Raw genomic sequence first — 17,420 nt, 5'->3', positions numbered from 1 at the left:
CCGGTGGCGGGTAGTGGAGCAGCCCAGCCCGCTCTACTCCGCCAGCTCCCAGCCACGGCGCTCTGCTTCCTGGTGCAGGTGAGTACGGGGGGGGGGGGGGCATCCTTTCCCCAACCTCCCTGCACTCACCGGCGGTGAGAAGTGGAGCGCTGCGGCTGGGAGGTGGCGGAGTGGAGTGGGCTGGGGCCATGTTGCTCTGCTTTCCGCCACAGGTGAGTGTGGAGGGCATCCTTTCCCCAACCTCCCTGCACTCACCGGCAGTGGGAAGCAGAGCAGCCCAGCCCCAGCCCCCTCTACTCCGCCAGCTCCCAGCCGTGGCACTCTGCTTCCCGCTGCAGGTGACTATGGGGCCTTTCCCCAACCCCCCCCGCCCCCCCAGTGACATGGCTGGGGCTGGGGCTGGGGCAAGGAAAGTGGAGCGTGCTGGGGCCACATCGCTCTGCTTCCTGCTGCAGATAAGGGGGGGGGGGGGCGTCCTTTCCCCAAACTCCCCGCACTCACCAGCAGCGGGAAGCAAAGTGCCGTGGCTGGGAGATGGGAGTGGAGCAGGCTGAGGCCACGTTGCTCCGCTTCCCACCGCTGCTGTGAGAGCCTGTAAGGGGACGGGGTCCTGGGGGTGATTAGGGACAGGGGTCTCTGGAGGGGGCGGTCAGAGAACGGGGCAGGGGGGCAAAGCAAGTTCGATATATCGCGGTCTCACCTATAACATGATAAGATTTTTTGTCTCCTGAGGACCGCGGTTATATCAGGGTAGAGGTGTAGTTATTTCTACAAGTACAATAAAGTATTGTAAGTGTATATTACTCTGATTTTCCTCAAATGAGGAAGCTGATGCACAGAGACAAAGTGCCTTCCTTAGGCCAAACACAATTCAGTTTGAGGGTGAGGATAACTAAAAAGTTCGTGACTCAAACATGTACTCATGCATTCCTCCAAACTGTCCTGCTTCTCATTTGGTTGACAAATGTAAAATATAATAGATAAAATAGATTTGACCTCAGATTTCAAATTCAAGGCAGAAGAGACCTACCATCACTGCCTCAGGCAAAAACTTGTCTGAACTGATGGGCTTTGCACCAGGCCTTGAAGGTCGAGATAAATAGGAAGAACAAATTTCAGAGAGAAAGGGCCATTGATGAAAACTTCCTATTCCTAGTCTCAAATCTAGGGAACAAAAGTGAAAAACAGAATGTAAACATGTTGGTGATAGTTGAAAACAGCTTGATTTCACATTTAAGTGCACATAGGTATGCACAACCATTAACAGCCTTACAAAGCATTATATAATCATTCCCTCATCATTTTGGAGATATAGTGCTTCCTAGTGGTTTTTAAAACATTAGCAATGTGCCCTGCTGCAAATGAGTTTTGAGTATATGTTTCTATTGTATAGGTATTAAATGTGTAAATAAAGAGCACTTTCCTCTTTTTTTTCTCTTTAGTGCAACATTTTCTCATACTTCACAATCAGTGGATGATGCCAATATTATAACATTCGTTGGTGAGTGGAGAGGAATTACAATTCTCAAGAGTATTAAAAACCAAAAACTCTGGTTAGATAGATGGAGCCTGAGGTAGGGTGGGAACTGGAATACAGTGAGAGAGAAGTTAGTGGTAACCCGGAAGGGAGCTGGAAGTAGCTGAAACATAGTCACTATAACTATAACACAGTCAGCTGAAACTAAGGGACACATCAAGTGGATTTGGCAGGGTAGATTGTTAGGAACAGAGTTGAGGGAGGAAAGGGTAGAGTGGGTACAACCTGGGAGAACTGGGCTAGGGAACTGGTAGAGAGACCACCAAGAGAAGAAGGAGCAGCCCACAAAGAGATAGAATATAGGGCTGTGATAGGTAATGTAAGGTGGCATGGACTTAGAAGGATGGCCAGGAATAGTGGAGAAGAAGGGTTGCTGTGGTTGCACTGCTACCAACAGCAGCGCAGATGTAAGTGTAGCAGTACCACAACCCCCTCTATAGTAACTATGTGACCCCCCCAACTCCTTTTTGGGTCAGGATCCCTACAATTGCAGCACCATGAAATTTCAGATTTAAATAGCTGAAATCATGAAATTTACTATTTTAAAACCCTATGCCCATGAAATTGACCAAAATGGACTGTAAATTTGGTAGGGCCCTATTTATTATATATAGTGGAGCAGTAATTTCTTACCTAGTCATTGACACCAACAATGGAGAAGCAATCCCAATACATCACAGAACGAATTGCACAGGTAGCTAGCAGCAATTTACTTCTAATTACAGGAAACATTTTAATAATTAGCCTCATCAATATTATAAAGCTAATGAAATCCAATGTAGTATTTCAAATGTTAGTGTCTGTATTGCTTTGTTGTGAGCTGTAAGGACAAGATTGTGGATCTTACAACAAAATCACCAAGAGGCCATATTAAACACTTTTACCCTTACATTACTTGGTTCTTCTTTACAAATTCTGACAACTGCAATGTGCTTACCTCACAGTTACTAGCTCAGGGATCAGCAGCCTTTCAAAAGTGGTGTGCTGAGTCTTCATTTATTCACTCTGATTTAAGGTTTCATGTGTCAGTAATACATTTTAACATTTTTAGAAGGTCTCTTTCCATAAGTCTATAATATATAACTAAACTATTGTTGTATGTAAAGTAAATAAGGTTTTTAAAATGTTTATGAAGCTTCTTTTAAAATTAAATTAAAACGCAGAGCCCTCTGGACTGGTTGCCAGGACATGGGCAGTGTGAGTGCCACTGAAAAACAGCTCACATGCCGCCTTTGGCACAGGTGCCATAGGTTGCTTACCCCTGTATTAGTTTAACTACATCTCTGACAGCCTCCTGGTCTATTTGTGCATAATTTCTCAGGCCTCAGGCTGTCACTTCCATCTTGGGTGGAATTGCATGACTTTCCCACTGTCAGACTGGGCAGTTGCTAGTGGGTTGAAGTTCCCTAGTACAAACTGTGATTACTTCAGCAGACATCATTTGGCAAAGACCATGTAGCGTTGTTCCTTCCAAGAGCAATGACAAAGATATATACAGTGACCAGACAGTCTCTTTAAAGCAAAGTATTAAATTTTTTAGAACAAAGCATTTCTGAGAAAACATTTTAAAAATAATAACAGACTATAGTCATATCTACTTTTCCCTAAGGTTTAATATTCCCTGGAACTAGGAAGGCCCAACTTCTTTAGAGAGACTGACTACCTGTAGTCTTTCTATATCAACTTGTTTCCCTAGATAGCTTCTAACAAGCAACCCCATAGCTCTCCAGAGAACTGCTTTTTATCTGGTTTCAGAGTGGTAGCCGTGTTAGTCTGTATCAGCAAAAAGAACAAGTACTTGTGGCACCTTAGTCCTGGTCTACACTACGCGTTTAAACCGATTTTAGCAGCGTTAAACCAATTTAACGGCGCACCTGTCCACACTACGAGGCCCTTTATATCGATATAAAGGGCTCTTTAAATTGGTTTCTGTACTCCTCCCCAACGAGAGGAGTAGCGCTAAAATCAGTATTACCATATCGGATTAGGGTTAGTGTGGCCGCAAATAGATGGTATTGGCCTCCGGGCGGTATCCCACAGTGCACCACTGTGACCGCTCTGGACAGCAACCTGAACTTGGATGCAGTGGCCAGGTAAACAGGAAAAGCCCCGCGAACTTTTGAATTACGTTTCCTGTTTGCCCAGCGTGGAGCTCTGATCAGCACGGGTGGCGATGCAGTCCCAAATCCAAAAAGAGCTCCAGCGTGGACTGTATGGGAGATACTGGATCTGATCGCTGTATGGGGAGACAAGTCTGTTCTATCAGAGCTCTGTTACAGAAGATGAAATGCCAAAGCGTTTGAAAAAAATCTCCAGGCTACACAGTGCTGCGTGACAAGCGTAATGGAAAGCCAAAGAATCAAATGGACGCTCATGGAGGGAGGGAGGGGGTACTGAGGACTCCAGCTATCTCACAGTCCACAGCAGTCTCCGAAAACTATTTGCATTCTTGGCTGAGCTCCGAGTGCCTGTAGGTTCAAACACATTGTCCGGCGTGGTTCAGGGTATAGCTCGTCAATTTACTCCCTCTCCCCACCACGTGAAAGAAAAGAGAAAGAAATCGTTTCTTGACTTTTTTCAATGTCACCCTATGTCTACTGAATGCTGGTGGTAGACGCGATGCTGCAGCAGTGAAGAGCAGTATCCGCTCTTCTCCCCTCCCCGGTAGATGGTACAGAATGGCTGGTAACCATCCTCATCATAGCAATGGGGGCTGAGCTCCATCAGCCCCCTCCCTTTCATGTGTAAAGAAAAGATTCTGTACTGCCTGGACTATCATAGCAGCGGGATGCTGGGCTCCTCTCCCCTGCACCGCTTAATGTCCTGCCTGGCATGTCATAGCAGCTGGAGGCTGCTTCCCCCTCATTTTATCTTACTAACAAGTCACTGTTTCTTATTCCTGCATTCTTTATAACTTCATGACACAAATGGGGGGACACTGCCATGGTAGCCCAGGAAGGTTGGGGGAGGAGGGAAGCAATGGGGGGTTTGTTGCAGGGGCACCCCCCGTGAATGGCATGCAGCTCATCATTTCTGCGGGATCTGACACAGAGCAGCTGTGCTCTCTGATACACTGGTTCTCTAGTACACTTGCCCAATATTCTAGGCAGGACTGACTCTATTTTTAGAAACCATAAAGGAGGGATTGACTTGGGGAGTCATTCCCATTTTTGCCTTTGCGCCCCCGGCCAACCTCAGCCAGGGGCACCCATGATAGCAGCAGATAGTACAGAACAACTGATAACCGTTTTTGCTATCATGCAAAAGCAAACGAATGCTGCTGTGTAGCGCTGCAGTAACGCCTCTGTCAGCGGCATCCAGTACACATGCGGTGACAGTAAAAAAAAAAGCTGAACAGGCTCCATGGTTGCCGTGCTATGGCGTCTGCCAGGGCAGTCCAGGGAAAAAGGGCGCAAAATGATTGTCTGCCATTGTTTTCCTGGAGGAAGGAATGAGTGACGACATTTAGCCAGAACCACCCGCGACAATGATTTTTGCCCCATCAAGCACTGGGATCTCAACCCAGAATTCCAAGGGGCGGGGGAGACTGCGGGAACTATGGGATAGCTACCCCAGTGCAACGCTCCGGAAATCGACGCTAGCCTCGGACCATGGACGCACACGGCCGAATTAATGTGCTTAGTGTGGCCGTGTGCACTCGACTTTATACAATCTGTTTTACAAAACCGTTTATGTAAAATCGGACTAATCCTGTAGTGTAGACGTGCCCTTAGAGACTAACAAATTTATTTGAGCATAAGTTTTTGTGGGCTAAAAACCACTTCATAGGATGTGCATCTGATGAAGTGGTTTTTAGCCCACTAAAGCTTATGCTCAGGGATGGCTCCAGGCACCAGCCCAGCAAGCAGGTGCTTGGGGCAGCCAACGGAGAGAGGCGGCAGCTCTGGCTCTTCAGCAGTGGGTACCTCACTCCTTCTGAGAGTGAAGGACCAGCCACTGAATTGCTGCCGAAGCCTGAACCAGCGGTGGTAGTGCCAGAGATTGCAATTGTGGCTCTTTTTTTCCCCTCTCCTTTTTGCTGCTTGGGGTGGCAAAAATCCTGGAGCCGACCCTGCTTATGCTCGAATAAATTTGTTAGTCTATAAGGTGCCACAAGTACTCCTTGTTCTTTTTGCTTTTTAACTGTTCCGTTGATCTCCAGGTCCTAGCTTTTGCAATTTGTCAGAGACAGGATCCTTGAAACTAACAGCTTGATGCATAATCTTTCTAGTGAGTGCTGGTAAGTCCTCACTTAGATCTGTTACGTTGCTTTCCTATTTGTTCCTCCCATGGACCCCGATTCAGTTTGATCAATTCAATCAAACAGGCAATTCTAATAACACACCATACAGTAAGGATATCTCACCAATACACTTTCAGTGTGAATAAAATTATTGGACCTCATTATTTTTAGATTATTCCTAGCACTATTCCATCACAACTCACCATTAAAAAAACTGTTCATGCGTCACCCATTTGCCAATTATTTGGTGGCTTTGAGGAGTGCTGATCTCCAATCACCTAATATCAATACTGAGAAAAAATAAAATTAAGAGGCACACTTGTAGGGAATCTTAAGAAACCTCCAAAGTCACAAGTGATTTGCATGTAGGCAGGGAAGTTAGGGAAGCTTCCACTCTAAATCGGCATTCAGCAACTCAACATCCAGTTTTCCAAATAAGGCTTGTATTTTATTGTATTCTGTATCTCTGTGGCTTGTATGACCATTTGCTAAATAGCAAGCTTGTCTAAGAAACTGGTTCTTGCACACACTCCTTGTGCTCTAGCCAGCCCAATTCAGTGTACGTGTAGGAGTCATACAAAAAAAACAGGATGGAGAGAGCAAAATTCGGATGAAAAGTACAGTAACGAGCAAAACAACAAAGATAGATTGGAGATGGGGCAGAGGGAAGAAGGGAAGCAGAGAAGGATGGAAATAAATCAATTGAAACTATATCGTATTCCTCGGGTGCCTCTTATGCCAGCCTAGCTTTTGCGGGTACACACTGTATGTGTGCAGGAGGCCTGTCCCCGCTGCAGAGCAGAGCCCTCTGCTGAATTAGACCTGTCGTTTAGCATGAAATCCGTGTCTGAAGCTCCGGAGCGCGGGGTTTGCAGCTGCAGAGAGCCCCAGCAGCACGCGCGGTGTGTCAGAGCTGGGGCTGTCAACACGACTCGGGTGCAGCACCGAGCACCAGCCTATTTCCCTCTGTCACGCGTGGGGCCTCCCAGGAAACGGCCCTACAACACCCAGGCGTGGTTCCAAGGCCACTCACGTCACTTCCGCCCTCCTTCCTTTTCCTCGCCCTAGCTCTTCATGGCGTCACATCCCCCATGATTTACAGTTACCAAGAGATCCGCTTGGCCAATCAGAGGCTGCCTTGTTGCGGTCTGTGAATGGAGTGCGGTGATTGGCTGCAGCAGCCAGGCGTGTCCCTTTGCTTCCTGTCATGCTTTCTTTTGGTTGCATCATTTTTAGCCGGCCGGTTGGCGGGGCAGTGGAGGGCGAGGTGACTGGTGAGTGCAGGGAGCAGGATGAGCGAGCGGGTTAGCCGGAGGCGGGGTGGTGCGGCGCTGTGCAGAGGGGCTCAGCTGGCCATTCACTCGCAGGGATTTGGTGCAGTGGACCCCTGCCCCCCGTGGTACAGGCTGTTGGGGTGGGGACTGAGCATGAGGGGGGTTGTGCCTAGGAGGTGAGGGGAGCGCTGGGCCTTAACAGTGACTGGAGGGCGGGATGTGCGCGTGGGAGGGGACATGTGCCAGTTTTTGAGGGGTTAACAGCTTGTCTGGGCCCCACGCAGGACCCTATGGGGGAAGCTGTGAGTGCCTGCTCTTAAGGGGTTCTGGGTTTGTGGTAGTAACGGAAGGAAGATTGGGCAGGGCTATGTCTGTGCCCAGTTCTTGAGGGGGTAGATGGTTAAGTCCAAAGAAGACTGTCAAGAGTTACGGAGGGCTCTAACAAACCTGGGTGACAGGGCAACAAAATGGCAGCTGAAATTCAGTGTTGATAAATGCAAAGTAATGCACATTGGAAAACATAATTCCAAGTATTTATGCTAAATGATGGGGTTTAAATTAGCTGTTACCGCTCAACAGAGAAATCATGGAATTATCCTGGATAGCTTTCGGAAAACATCTGTTCAATGTGCAGCAACAATAAAAAAAAAAGCTAACAAAATGTTAGGAGCCATTAGGAAAAGGATAGATAATAAGACAGAAAATATAATGCCACTATATAAATCCATTGGTACAGCCATCTGTCACCTTGAATACTGCATGCAGTTCTCGTCACCCCATTTCAAAAAAGATATATTTGAACTGGAAAAGATAGAGAAAAGGCAACAAAAATGATTAAGGGTATAGAACAGCTTCTGTATGAGAAGAGATAAAAAAGACTGGAACTATTCAGCTTGGAAAAGAGATGACTAAGGGGGGATATGACAAAGGTCTATAAAATTGTGAATGGTGTGGAGAAAGTGAATAAGAAAATGTTATTTACTCCCTCACGTAACCCAAGAACCTGGGGTCATCCAACAAAATTAATAGGCAGTGGGTTTAAAACAAACAAGGGGAAGTACTGCACACAGTCAGCTTGTGGAACTTGTTGCCAAGGGATGAGGTGAAGCCTAGAACTACAACTGGGTTCAAAAAAAGAATTAGACACCTTCATGCAGGATAGGTCCATCAATGGCTATTAGCCAAGATGTTGAGGATACAAGTCCATGCTGTGGGTGTTCCTAAGCCTCTTACTGACAGGTGCTAGGACTGGACAACAGGGGATGGCTCTGTTGATTGCCCTTTTCTGTTTTTATCTCTTTGAAGCAGCTGGCATTGGCTACTGCCAGAAGACAGGATACAGGGCTAGATGGACCATTGGTCTGACCCAGTATGGCCGATCTTATGTTCTTAACCTTTATCCCTGAGAGTAAAGGGAAACTGCTAATAATGAATACAGTAGTCCAATTATTGCATTATAAGGAAACATGCATTGGTAATAACTTTGAAGTTAGTAAAACTAATATTTTAGAAAGTCCAATTTTGTCCTTATTATAATTGCTACTTGCTTTATATGTTTCTCTCGGCTTAGAAAGTGAAAATCAATGAAGCCGGTTTCTTTCTGAGGTTCCCAAAGCTGCAATGTTCAAGTGGCAAACAATGCATGGATGGTAAAGATATCTGTGTAATATACGGGAATTTTTAAATTGTAAAGGCCTTCTTAATTTTAGAAATTTGAGATTCTAATATGCCTCATGTTTTACTAAACTTCCATGAATTTGATATTTATTCTTTACTCACTGGTATTTTTTAAGATCTATAGAATGTAGATACCTGTTTCCCTATCACCAAGTAAGCAACAGGTCAAGGAATTAACCAAAGAATGCTGGATAAAGAAACTAACATTTCTTGCAAAGTTGAGTACATTGTAAGCATTCTACTTGTGCTGGCAAGTTAAGGGAAATATACTCTTAAGGAAGGCTGACATTTGACTGGTTTAACTGTAATAAATTTGACACCTTTCCTCTGGGGGAAAGTTACCCAGATGCCCCCTTTGATCTGGAATAAGCATCTTTAAGAACGACCATACTGGGTCAGACCAAAGGTCCATCTAGCCCAGTAGCCTGTCTTCTGACAGTGGACAATGCCAGGTGCTCCAGAGGGAATGAACGGAACAGGTAATCATCAAGTGATCCATCCTCTCTTGCCAATTCCCAGCTTCTGGCAAAGAGAGGCTAGGGATACATTTCTGCCCTTCCTGGCTAATAGCCATTGATGGACCCAACCTCCATGAGTTTGTCTAGTTCTTTTTTTAGACCTGTTATAGTCTTGGCCTTCACAAGATCCTCTGACAAGGAATTCCACAGGTTGACTGTGTGTTGTGTGAAGAAATACGTCTTTTTGTTTGTTTTAAACCTGTTGCCTATTAATTTCATTTGGTGACTCCTAGTTCTTGTGTTATGAGGAGTAAATAACACTTCTTCACACCAATCACAATTTTATAGATTTACTTCAATGTATGCCCCCCTTAGTCGTCTCTTTTCCAAGCTTAAAAAATCCCAGTCTTACTAATCTCTCCTCATACAGCAGATGCTCCATACTCTAATAATGTTTGTTTGGCCCTTTTCTTAACCTTTTCCAATTCTAATATATCTTTTTTTGAAATGGGGCGACCACATCTGCACGCAGTATTCAAGATGTGGGCATACCAAGGATTTAAATAGTGGCAATATGATATTTTCTGTCTTATTATCTATCCCTTTCTTAACGATTCCCAACATTCTGTTTGCTTTTTTGACTGCTGCTGCACACTGAATGGATGTTTTCAGAGAACTATCCACAATGACTCCAAGATCTCTTTCTTGAACGGTAACAGCTAATTTAGACCATATCATTTTATACATATAATTGGGATTTTTACTACTTTTGTTTTGTTGGCGAGATGACATGAGGCTATTGTTAGGAATAGCAACATCATAAGAACTATAGCATTAACCAAATCTTGGCCTTTGTTTTTATCTGTTAGATGAAGTGACTTGCTGTCAGTCCCTTCAGTGAAGGATCTTTCTTGGTTTTGTTTGTCTGATGAAACTACTATAAAGAATGAAAAATTTGCAACCGTAGTTGTAGGATGAAGAGATAAATTGAAATAACTGTATGCAGGGATTTTTAGGTAGATAGGTGTAAACTTTGTACATATCTTTAACAGTTTGGCCTTTATCATAGTATTTCTTTAATTGGTTCTATGTGTTCTGAGGCATTTCAACATTATTACTGGAAGGAATGTGGCTGTAGTTATTTTAGACAGTGTTGCATCTTGTGTGATGTCTTATTGGGATGAAATCAAGTCCATTTTTTTTTTTTTTTTTTTTGTTCTTCCCTTTCTGGGTTCTGCCATAAATCTCTGTTTGCATTTCAATCATTTTCCATATTGGGATTTAAAAATTCACATTAATCATAATAAGTTTAAATCTCTAATTGGTAGGGCTAAAACACAGAGAGTGCTATTTTAGATATAGCCTGCTGTAGGAAAGTTGAGATCCCTAATTTATCACTCCTGCAGTTTCACTAGGAGTTGCATCGTTATAAGCTTCAGACAAGGTTTAGGCATATCTACCACCACATGATCTATCTCTGCTCTAAGTAGGGTGAAAAGTTCCACATCCTATACTGCAGTCTCCATCATTGCTACCACCAGCCAAGCTGTTTTGAGGAAGGATTGTTTGCCAATTTTTCCTAGTGTAGGTGCAACCTCAATATGTTGGAGTATCACACACAGTTTCTGGGTGGCTATCTGGAAAGTTCTAGTATGGGAAGAAAAATCACTTATGGAAAACTTTCTACAAGATTAGTCTTGAATTAGCAGCTATGTGATGAGTTGTGGACAATGCTGCTTAGAATGGAACAGAATAACTCAGCCAGAAGAGATGGGTTTTGTAGTCTAAGCATAAGATTTGAAATACATGCTGGAACTGCATGTTGAGAGCCTGATATGGCTGGCTGAGTCCTTCACCCTGATGACACAGATATATTGTGTTGTATTGTTTTATTCTCCACTTGACCCTTTATTATAAGACATTGCCACACAGCCAACTTGCTTTTAAATCAAGGATCCTGTGATATCCTTTGCTGTTGGACAAATTCCCTCTCCACACGCACGTTAAATTGTATCAGAGGGATAGCCGTGTTCATCTGGATCTGTAAAAAGCAGCAAAGAATCCTGTGGCACCTTATAGACTCACAGACGTTTTGGAGCATGAGCTTTCGTGGGTGAATACGAAGTGCATCTGGCGAAGTGGGTATTCACCCACGAAAGCTCATGCTCCAAAACGTCTGTTAGTCTATAAGCTGCCACAGAATTCTTTGCTGATATTAAATTATGCTGTTCACAGGTTGTCCACCTGGCTCTTACCCTCAATTCTAGCAGTGGTGGATTTTCAGTGTTGAGATGTGGTAGTATTTCATTTGCTTAACTCAGAATGTGCTCAACACTGTGATTCAAAAAGTTTTCAGCCTAAAAGAGACAGAAAATGGGACATGCTGGGTGTCCAGTTTTAATATTTTTTTCAAAGTTATTTACTCATATGTCAGTCTTCAGGAGGTGTTTGTATAAGGGGAAGGTGGAGATTTGAACTAGCCTGGGGAGGGAATTTCATATGTGTGGAATCAGGCATGGAATAGAGAGTGGGAGAAGATGAATAGAGCATGAATGATCACATCATGACATATGAAGGTGATGTGGAACTTGACTCTAAGATAGCTGAAGTCAGTGGGAATCTTTGGATCAGACCTATAGTTAGGGTACTATAGGACTTTAGAAACTAACTGATAGTGATAAAAATGTTTATAACGCATTTTGATTGTAATATTTTACTTTTTTCCTCATTATCAATACTTTGGGTTGCAGCTATGGCAAAAAGTGATTCGTAATCTTTTTTAGTTTACAACCCACAAGGTGACTGAAATATGTTAAATACACCGTGCTAAATTATTTGAATTATATTAATGTTATAATTAAATTATTGATATATTTTAAATAAAATTTTAGTAGGCACTTGATTTTAATGCTTATGTAATTATATTTCCCTGTTCTAGGTAAGAAGGCTATTTGTCTGTTAGCTGTAGCACCATCAGTACAGATTGAAGAACGCCATTCCCACTGAATGTTGTCTCCTTTTAAAAAAGTATGTTAAAAATTTATTTCTTGGTAGTATGTTATTACATTTAATTTGTTACTTTCAGTAATAGCACTAAATAGTGAAGTAAAGAAGGCATAAGAGAGACAGCAAAATCATAGTACTCGTACAAATGTATGTATATAATATATATATCAAAATCTTATTGCTTTCTTAAATAATTAACACATAGCTTAGTGTTTCATTCTGTGTGGAAATGTTGTCTCACCAAAAGTAGATATAGAGAAATTTCCACAATAAAATACTCTCACATCACTAGCAAAACAATAATTTCTGCCTGCAAAGTTACATCAGTAGACTCAGAAAGTAATCATGTTGTTTTTGTTGCTTTGTGTATATCTTTTTGGTTGCTTGAGGTTTTCTGTCCTGAGCCATTTTATCATATTGATGCCTGGCTTGTGTTGGAGATTGATGGTATTTTAACAATATCTCTTTTTTTACTTACATGATTTTAGCAGCATTAAGTTCTTCACTTACGGTGCAATACTTCCTCTTGGTATCAGTTCTGATAGATCGAGTGTACACTGCTTTTAAAACATTTTTGGAGAGAGAAGTAACCTTTTGAAAAGAGCTTCTCGTTTAGGAAGTCAGTTAAACTCTGAAAAATTCAGCTTGCTTGGTTTCATGCTTTCATGCCAGCCGAATGAGAGAGACACCTCAACCTCGATATAACGCTGTCCTTGGGAACCAAAAAATCTTACCACGTTATAGGTGAAACTGCGTTATATTAAACTTGCTTTGAGCCACCGAAGTGCACAGCCCCACCCCTCCGGGAGCGCTGCTTTTACCGCGTTATGTCTGAATTAGTGTTATATCAGGTCACGTTATATCGGGGTAGAGATGCATTAAAAACAAAAACTGTTTTGACCAGTAAAAGTGGAGCAAAAATCCATACAGCTTTTATAATCACTCTGCTTAAGACACTTGTTACAGAGCCCTGGGGTACAACCTGGACCTGTTGGACCACTGTGCCCCCTTTACTCTCCAGTCTGGGCTGTGCTGTTTCTTAAAATGCTATGTTAGTGACAAGCAGCAAACTCCTCCAGTTGTTGTGATCACTCAGCCATCAACATGCGGGGAGACACCCAGCCAAATTGCATGAATGTTCTCTAAGCAACTCATGAACTGCACACAGGGAGAGATGAGCAAACTCAACCCCTGACCCAGCCTCGCACCTCATGCTGCTCATGACCTTCTCTTGAACAATGCAAACTCATTAATTAGTTTGCCACTTCATCAAAGGATAGTGGACATGCACCAGCCTTTGTAATCTGAGCAGATCCCCCAGGCACTTAGGACAAACTCACTGTTTATGGTTAAACAGCAAAATAAGTTTATTAACTACAGAAAGATAGATTTTAAGTGATTATAAGTGGTAGGCAGAGAGGTCTGGGTTGGTTATATAAGGAATACAAGATAAAATTACATTCTTAATCCTAAACTTTATCAGACTAAGCGAGATTTGAATTAAGCAGTTTTTCTCACCCTACTGGATTTTGCAGGCTGCTACAGTTCTTAGTACACAGGCTGAATTCCCTTTTCAGCCTGGGATGCATCTCCCCAGTTCCAAGTATTTTTCTTCCTAAAGTTCTTGTTGCCTTCATAGTAGGTGGGAGAGGAGAGCGGTCAAGTGGTGATGGCATTGCCTCTTCATTTTAAACTCTCCTTCTAGGTGCTGGAAAGATCCTTGGTGGTCATGGGGGCTAGACAGCCCCCATTGTGTTCTTTCAGGGGTCTTTGGGAGGGGCCCACTGGGAGAGTAGATTGTCCTTAGCGAGACATCAACACATAGCAGGCTAGTCCTGATATAAATCTGTGTTGGGGTTGTTAGTTGCTCCTTTGTTGCCACTAAAAGGCTAGCTGTGGGCATCTCCTGGAATTTCAACATATTTCAGTAACAAACATGTAGCAAAACTTCATAGCTTCAGAGGATACTAATGTTAAACAGATCATGACTTCTCGAATAATACCTCACAAGGCATACTTTACACAAAACATATCATAATTAGGGCAGTCAAGCAATTAGATTAATCATGATTAATCGCACGATTAAAAAAATTAATAGCGATTAGTTACACCATTAACAATAATAGAATACCATTTATTTAAATATTTTTGGATGTTTTTCTACATTTTTAAAAAATAGTGATTTCTATTACAACACAGAATACCAAGTGTACAGTGCTCACTTTACTTATTTTTGATTACTAATATTTGCACTGTAAAAAACAAAAGATAGTATCTTTCAATTCACCTAATACAAGTACTGTAGTGCAATCTCTTTATAATGAAAGTTGAACTTACAAATGTAGAATTATGTACAAAAAATAACTGCATTCAAAAATAAAACAATGTAAACCTTTAGAACCTATATGTCCACTCGGTCCTACTTCAGCCAATTCCCCAAACAAACAAGTGTGGTGACAGTTTGCAGGAGATAATACTGCCCACATCTTGTTTACAATATCTGAAAGTGAGAACAGGTGTTTGCATGGCACTGTTATAGCCAGCATTGCAAGATATTTATGTGCCTGATGCGCTAAAGATTCGTATGTCCCTTCATGCTTCAGCCACCATTCCAGAAGACAGGCATCCATGCTGATGACGGGTTCTGCTTGATAACGATCCAAAGCAGAGCGGACTGATGCATATTAGTTTTCATCATCTGAGTCAGATGCCACCAGCAGAAGGTTGATTTTCTTTTTTGGAGGTTTGGGTTCTGTAGTTTCCACATCAGAGTGTTGCTCTTTTAAGACTTCTGAAAGCATGCTCCACACCTTGACCCTCTCAGATTTTGGAAGGCACTTCAGATTCTGAAACCGTGGGTCAAGTGCTGTATCTATCTATAGAAATCTCACATTGGTATTATCCTTGTTTTTGTCAAATCTGCTGTGAAAGTGTTCTTAAAACGAACATGTGCTGGGTCATCATCCGAGAGTACTATCATATGAAATATATGGCAGAATGCAGGTAAAACAGAACAGGAGACATACAATTCTCTCCCAAGGAGTTCAGTCACTTATTTAATTAAATTAATTAATTAACGCATTTTTTTTTAATTTTTAAACAACCATCATCAGTTTGGAAGCATGTCATCTGGAATGGTGGCCGAAGCATGAAGGGACAGGTGAATGTTTAGCATATCTGTCATGTAAATACCTTGCAACGCCAGCTACAACACGCCTGTTCTCACTTTCAGGTGACATTGTAAATTAGAAGCAGTCAGCAATATCTCCTGTAAATGTAAACAAACTTGTTTGTCTTAGCAATTGGCTGAACAAGAAGTAGGACTGAGTGGACTTGTAGGTGCTGAAGTTAACATTATTTTGTTTCTGAGTGCAGTTATGTAATGAAAAATATCTAATTCGTAAGTTTCACTTTCATGATAAAGAGATTGCACTACAGTACTTGTATGAAGTGAATTGACAAATAGTTCCTTTTGTTTATCATTTTTACAGTGCAAATATTCGTAATAAAAATACTATAAAGTGAGCACTTTACACTGTGTATTCTGTGGTGTAATAGAAATCAATATTTTTGAACTTGTAGAAAATCATCCAAAAATATTTAGTACATTTCAGTTGGTATTCTGTTGTTTAACCATGCAATTAATCACGATTAATTTTTTTGTCCTGCAAACTGAGAAAACTGACCTGTAATGAGGAGTTACTATATCACTGATCTTGCCTATTATATGGTTTTTCTACACTGCTCTGAAACATTAGACTTCCATCAATTCAGGTAAACTATCTTTGTGCTGTTAAAAATAGAAAGTTTTTGCTATGCAGGTGAATGCGTGCCCTGTGGTTACTGGAAACTGTTGTGTTGGTACAGTGCTCCAGTTAGTAAAAATGGGCCAAAAGTAATACTGTGGTTTATGCATGGAGTCTGTGATATCTTAGCAGCCTTCATAGCCCGGTTACAGTTACATTTTATTTGTACCTTGTGAACAAAAAATGTTTAAAAATATTTTTAATAGTGAGTCATGAGGAATTGGTGACTTCATTCAGAGAAGATCACCATGGTAAATACTGAGTAAACTTATGGTTCTGAAAGACTGGGTTTCCTGGTGTTAGCAATATGTACAGATGCCTAATATGTTTGTATTTGCTGCCAATGAGAAGAAACCATTGTGTCTGAGAGGGCGTGTGTAGCGGTTAAGGCAGAAGGCTTTGCATTTGGGAAATATTGGTTTTATTTTCACTTCAGCCACTAAATGGCTGTGTGACCCTGGGGCTGTGAGGAGAACATAAATGATCCCTTCCTCCAATAGTAACATGGAGCTAATGAATATTTGTAAAGCACTCCAACATCATAGGGTGGAAACTGCTGCAGAAGTGTGAAGTATTGTTATTTATATTAATTAAGTCTTAACATCTAGGCCAGGGGTTCTCTCAACAATTTTTTTGGTGGCCTCCAAGTGTGGCCATCAGCTCTTGCTGGTAACTGCTCAGACAATTTTTCATAAAATACTTAATTTACTTTACATGTGCATATTTATTTGTTTTTTTCTAAATGTTCAAATCATAGTAATTTATTTATGTAGGGCTTCTTTTGCAGACTCAATAATAAAAGTAATGTACTGTTGTCTCTATTCTTTAGTGGACCTAAACAGAACAGAAACAGAAATAAGGTGTTCTTGTCTGTTTTTAATTGTTTCTCTTACTTGTTTTGCTTGCATTTTTTTAGACTTGCTAGCTAGTAAGTCTGCTTCTGTGAAAAGTGATATTTGTATGTTTGTTAATATCATTTTTCACAGCCCCAGACTTGTGAGCTAGCTGGGAAGCAGTAAAAAGTGATATTAACAAATATCACTTTTTGCAGTAGACTGGCTTAGCCCTGGCAAGCTGGGGAACAAATTAAGCCTTGGATGGGGAGCTGGATAGGGAGGCAGCAATGGCAGTGAAAGGGCTGGTGAGCCCAGGAATTGAGTCCTGTGGCCGAGGGCTGGAGCCCAGCGCTGAGTAGCCAAAGCCCCATGGTCATAGCCCGTGGCAGGAGCATGCAGCCAGAGCCTGCTGCCCGCCACACCAGGGCTGAAGTCAGAAGTCTGAGCCTCACCACCCTGGGAAGGTGGGCAACTCATACCAGCTGTCTGCTCCTCTGATGTTTGTGGCTCCAGAGGGGGGCAAGGCCCAATCCCTCCTAGCAGCCCCAGGGGAGGGGCTGCAGCTTTGCTCCTCCCTTCCTCA

The 17,420-nt window shown here is 42.3% G+C and overlaps 1 protein-coding gene and 1 non-coding gene across 5 annotated transcripts in view; both read left to right on the top strand.

The window, feature by feature from the left end:
* Positions 1–17,420, top strand: part of IARS1 (isoleucyl-tRNA synthetase 1) — a 219,067-nt gene continuing 201,647 nt past the window's right edge. The window contains exons 1-4 of one of the 4 annotated variants that reach the window (XM_050957732.1): positions 1–78; positions 1,443–1,501; positions 12,128–12,216; positions 15,940–15,969. The gene's annotated coding sequence lies outside the window, so the exon portion shown is untranslated. Of the gene's footprint in view, positions 79–1,442; positions 1,502–6,967; positions 7,055–12,127; positions 12,217–15,939; positions 15,970–17,420 lie in introns of those variants that run through there. The other 3 variants (XM_050957730.1, XM_050957731.1, XM_050957729.1) reach the window with 3 other exon arrangements.
* On the top strand, positions 16,027–16,161 carry LOC127054603 (small nucleolar RNA SNORA84). The gene has a single exon (XR_007775283.1). It is a non-coding gene; the product is annotated as a small nucleolar RNA SNORA84 (small nucleolar RNA).

This window comes from Gopherus flavomarginatus, chromosome 6 (assembly GCF_025201925.1).
Source record: "Gopherus flavomarginatus isolate rGopFla2 chromosome 6, rGopFla2.mat.asm, whole genome shotgun sequence".
In the NCBI taxonomy this organism is placed as follows: Eukaryota; Metazoa; Chordata; order Testudines; family Testudinidae; genus Gopherus; species Gopherus flavomarginatus.
The sequence above is the reverse complement of the archived record's forward strand: the minus strand, read 5'-3'. Positions and strand labels throughout refer to the sequence as shown.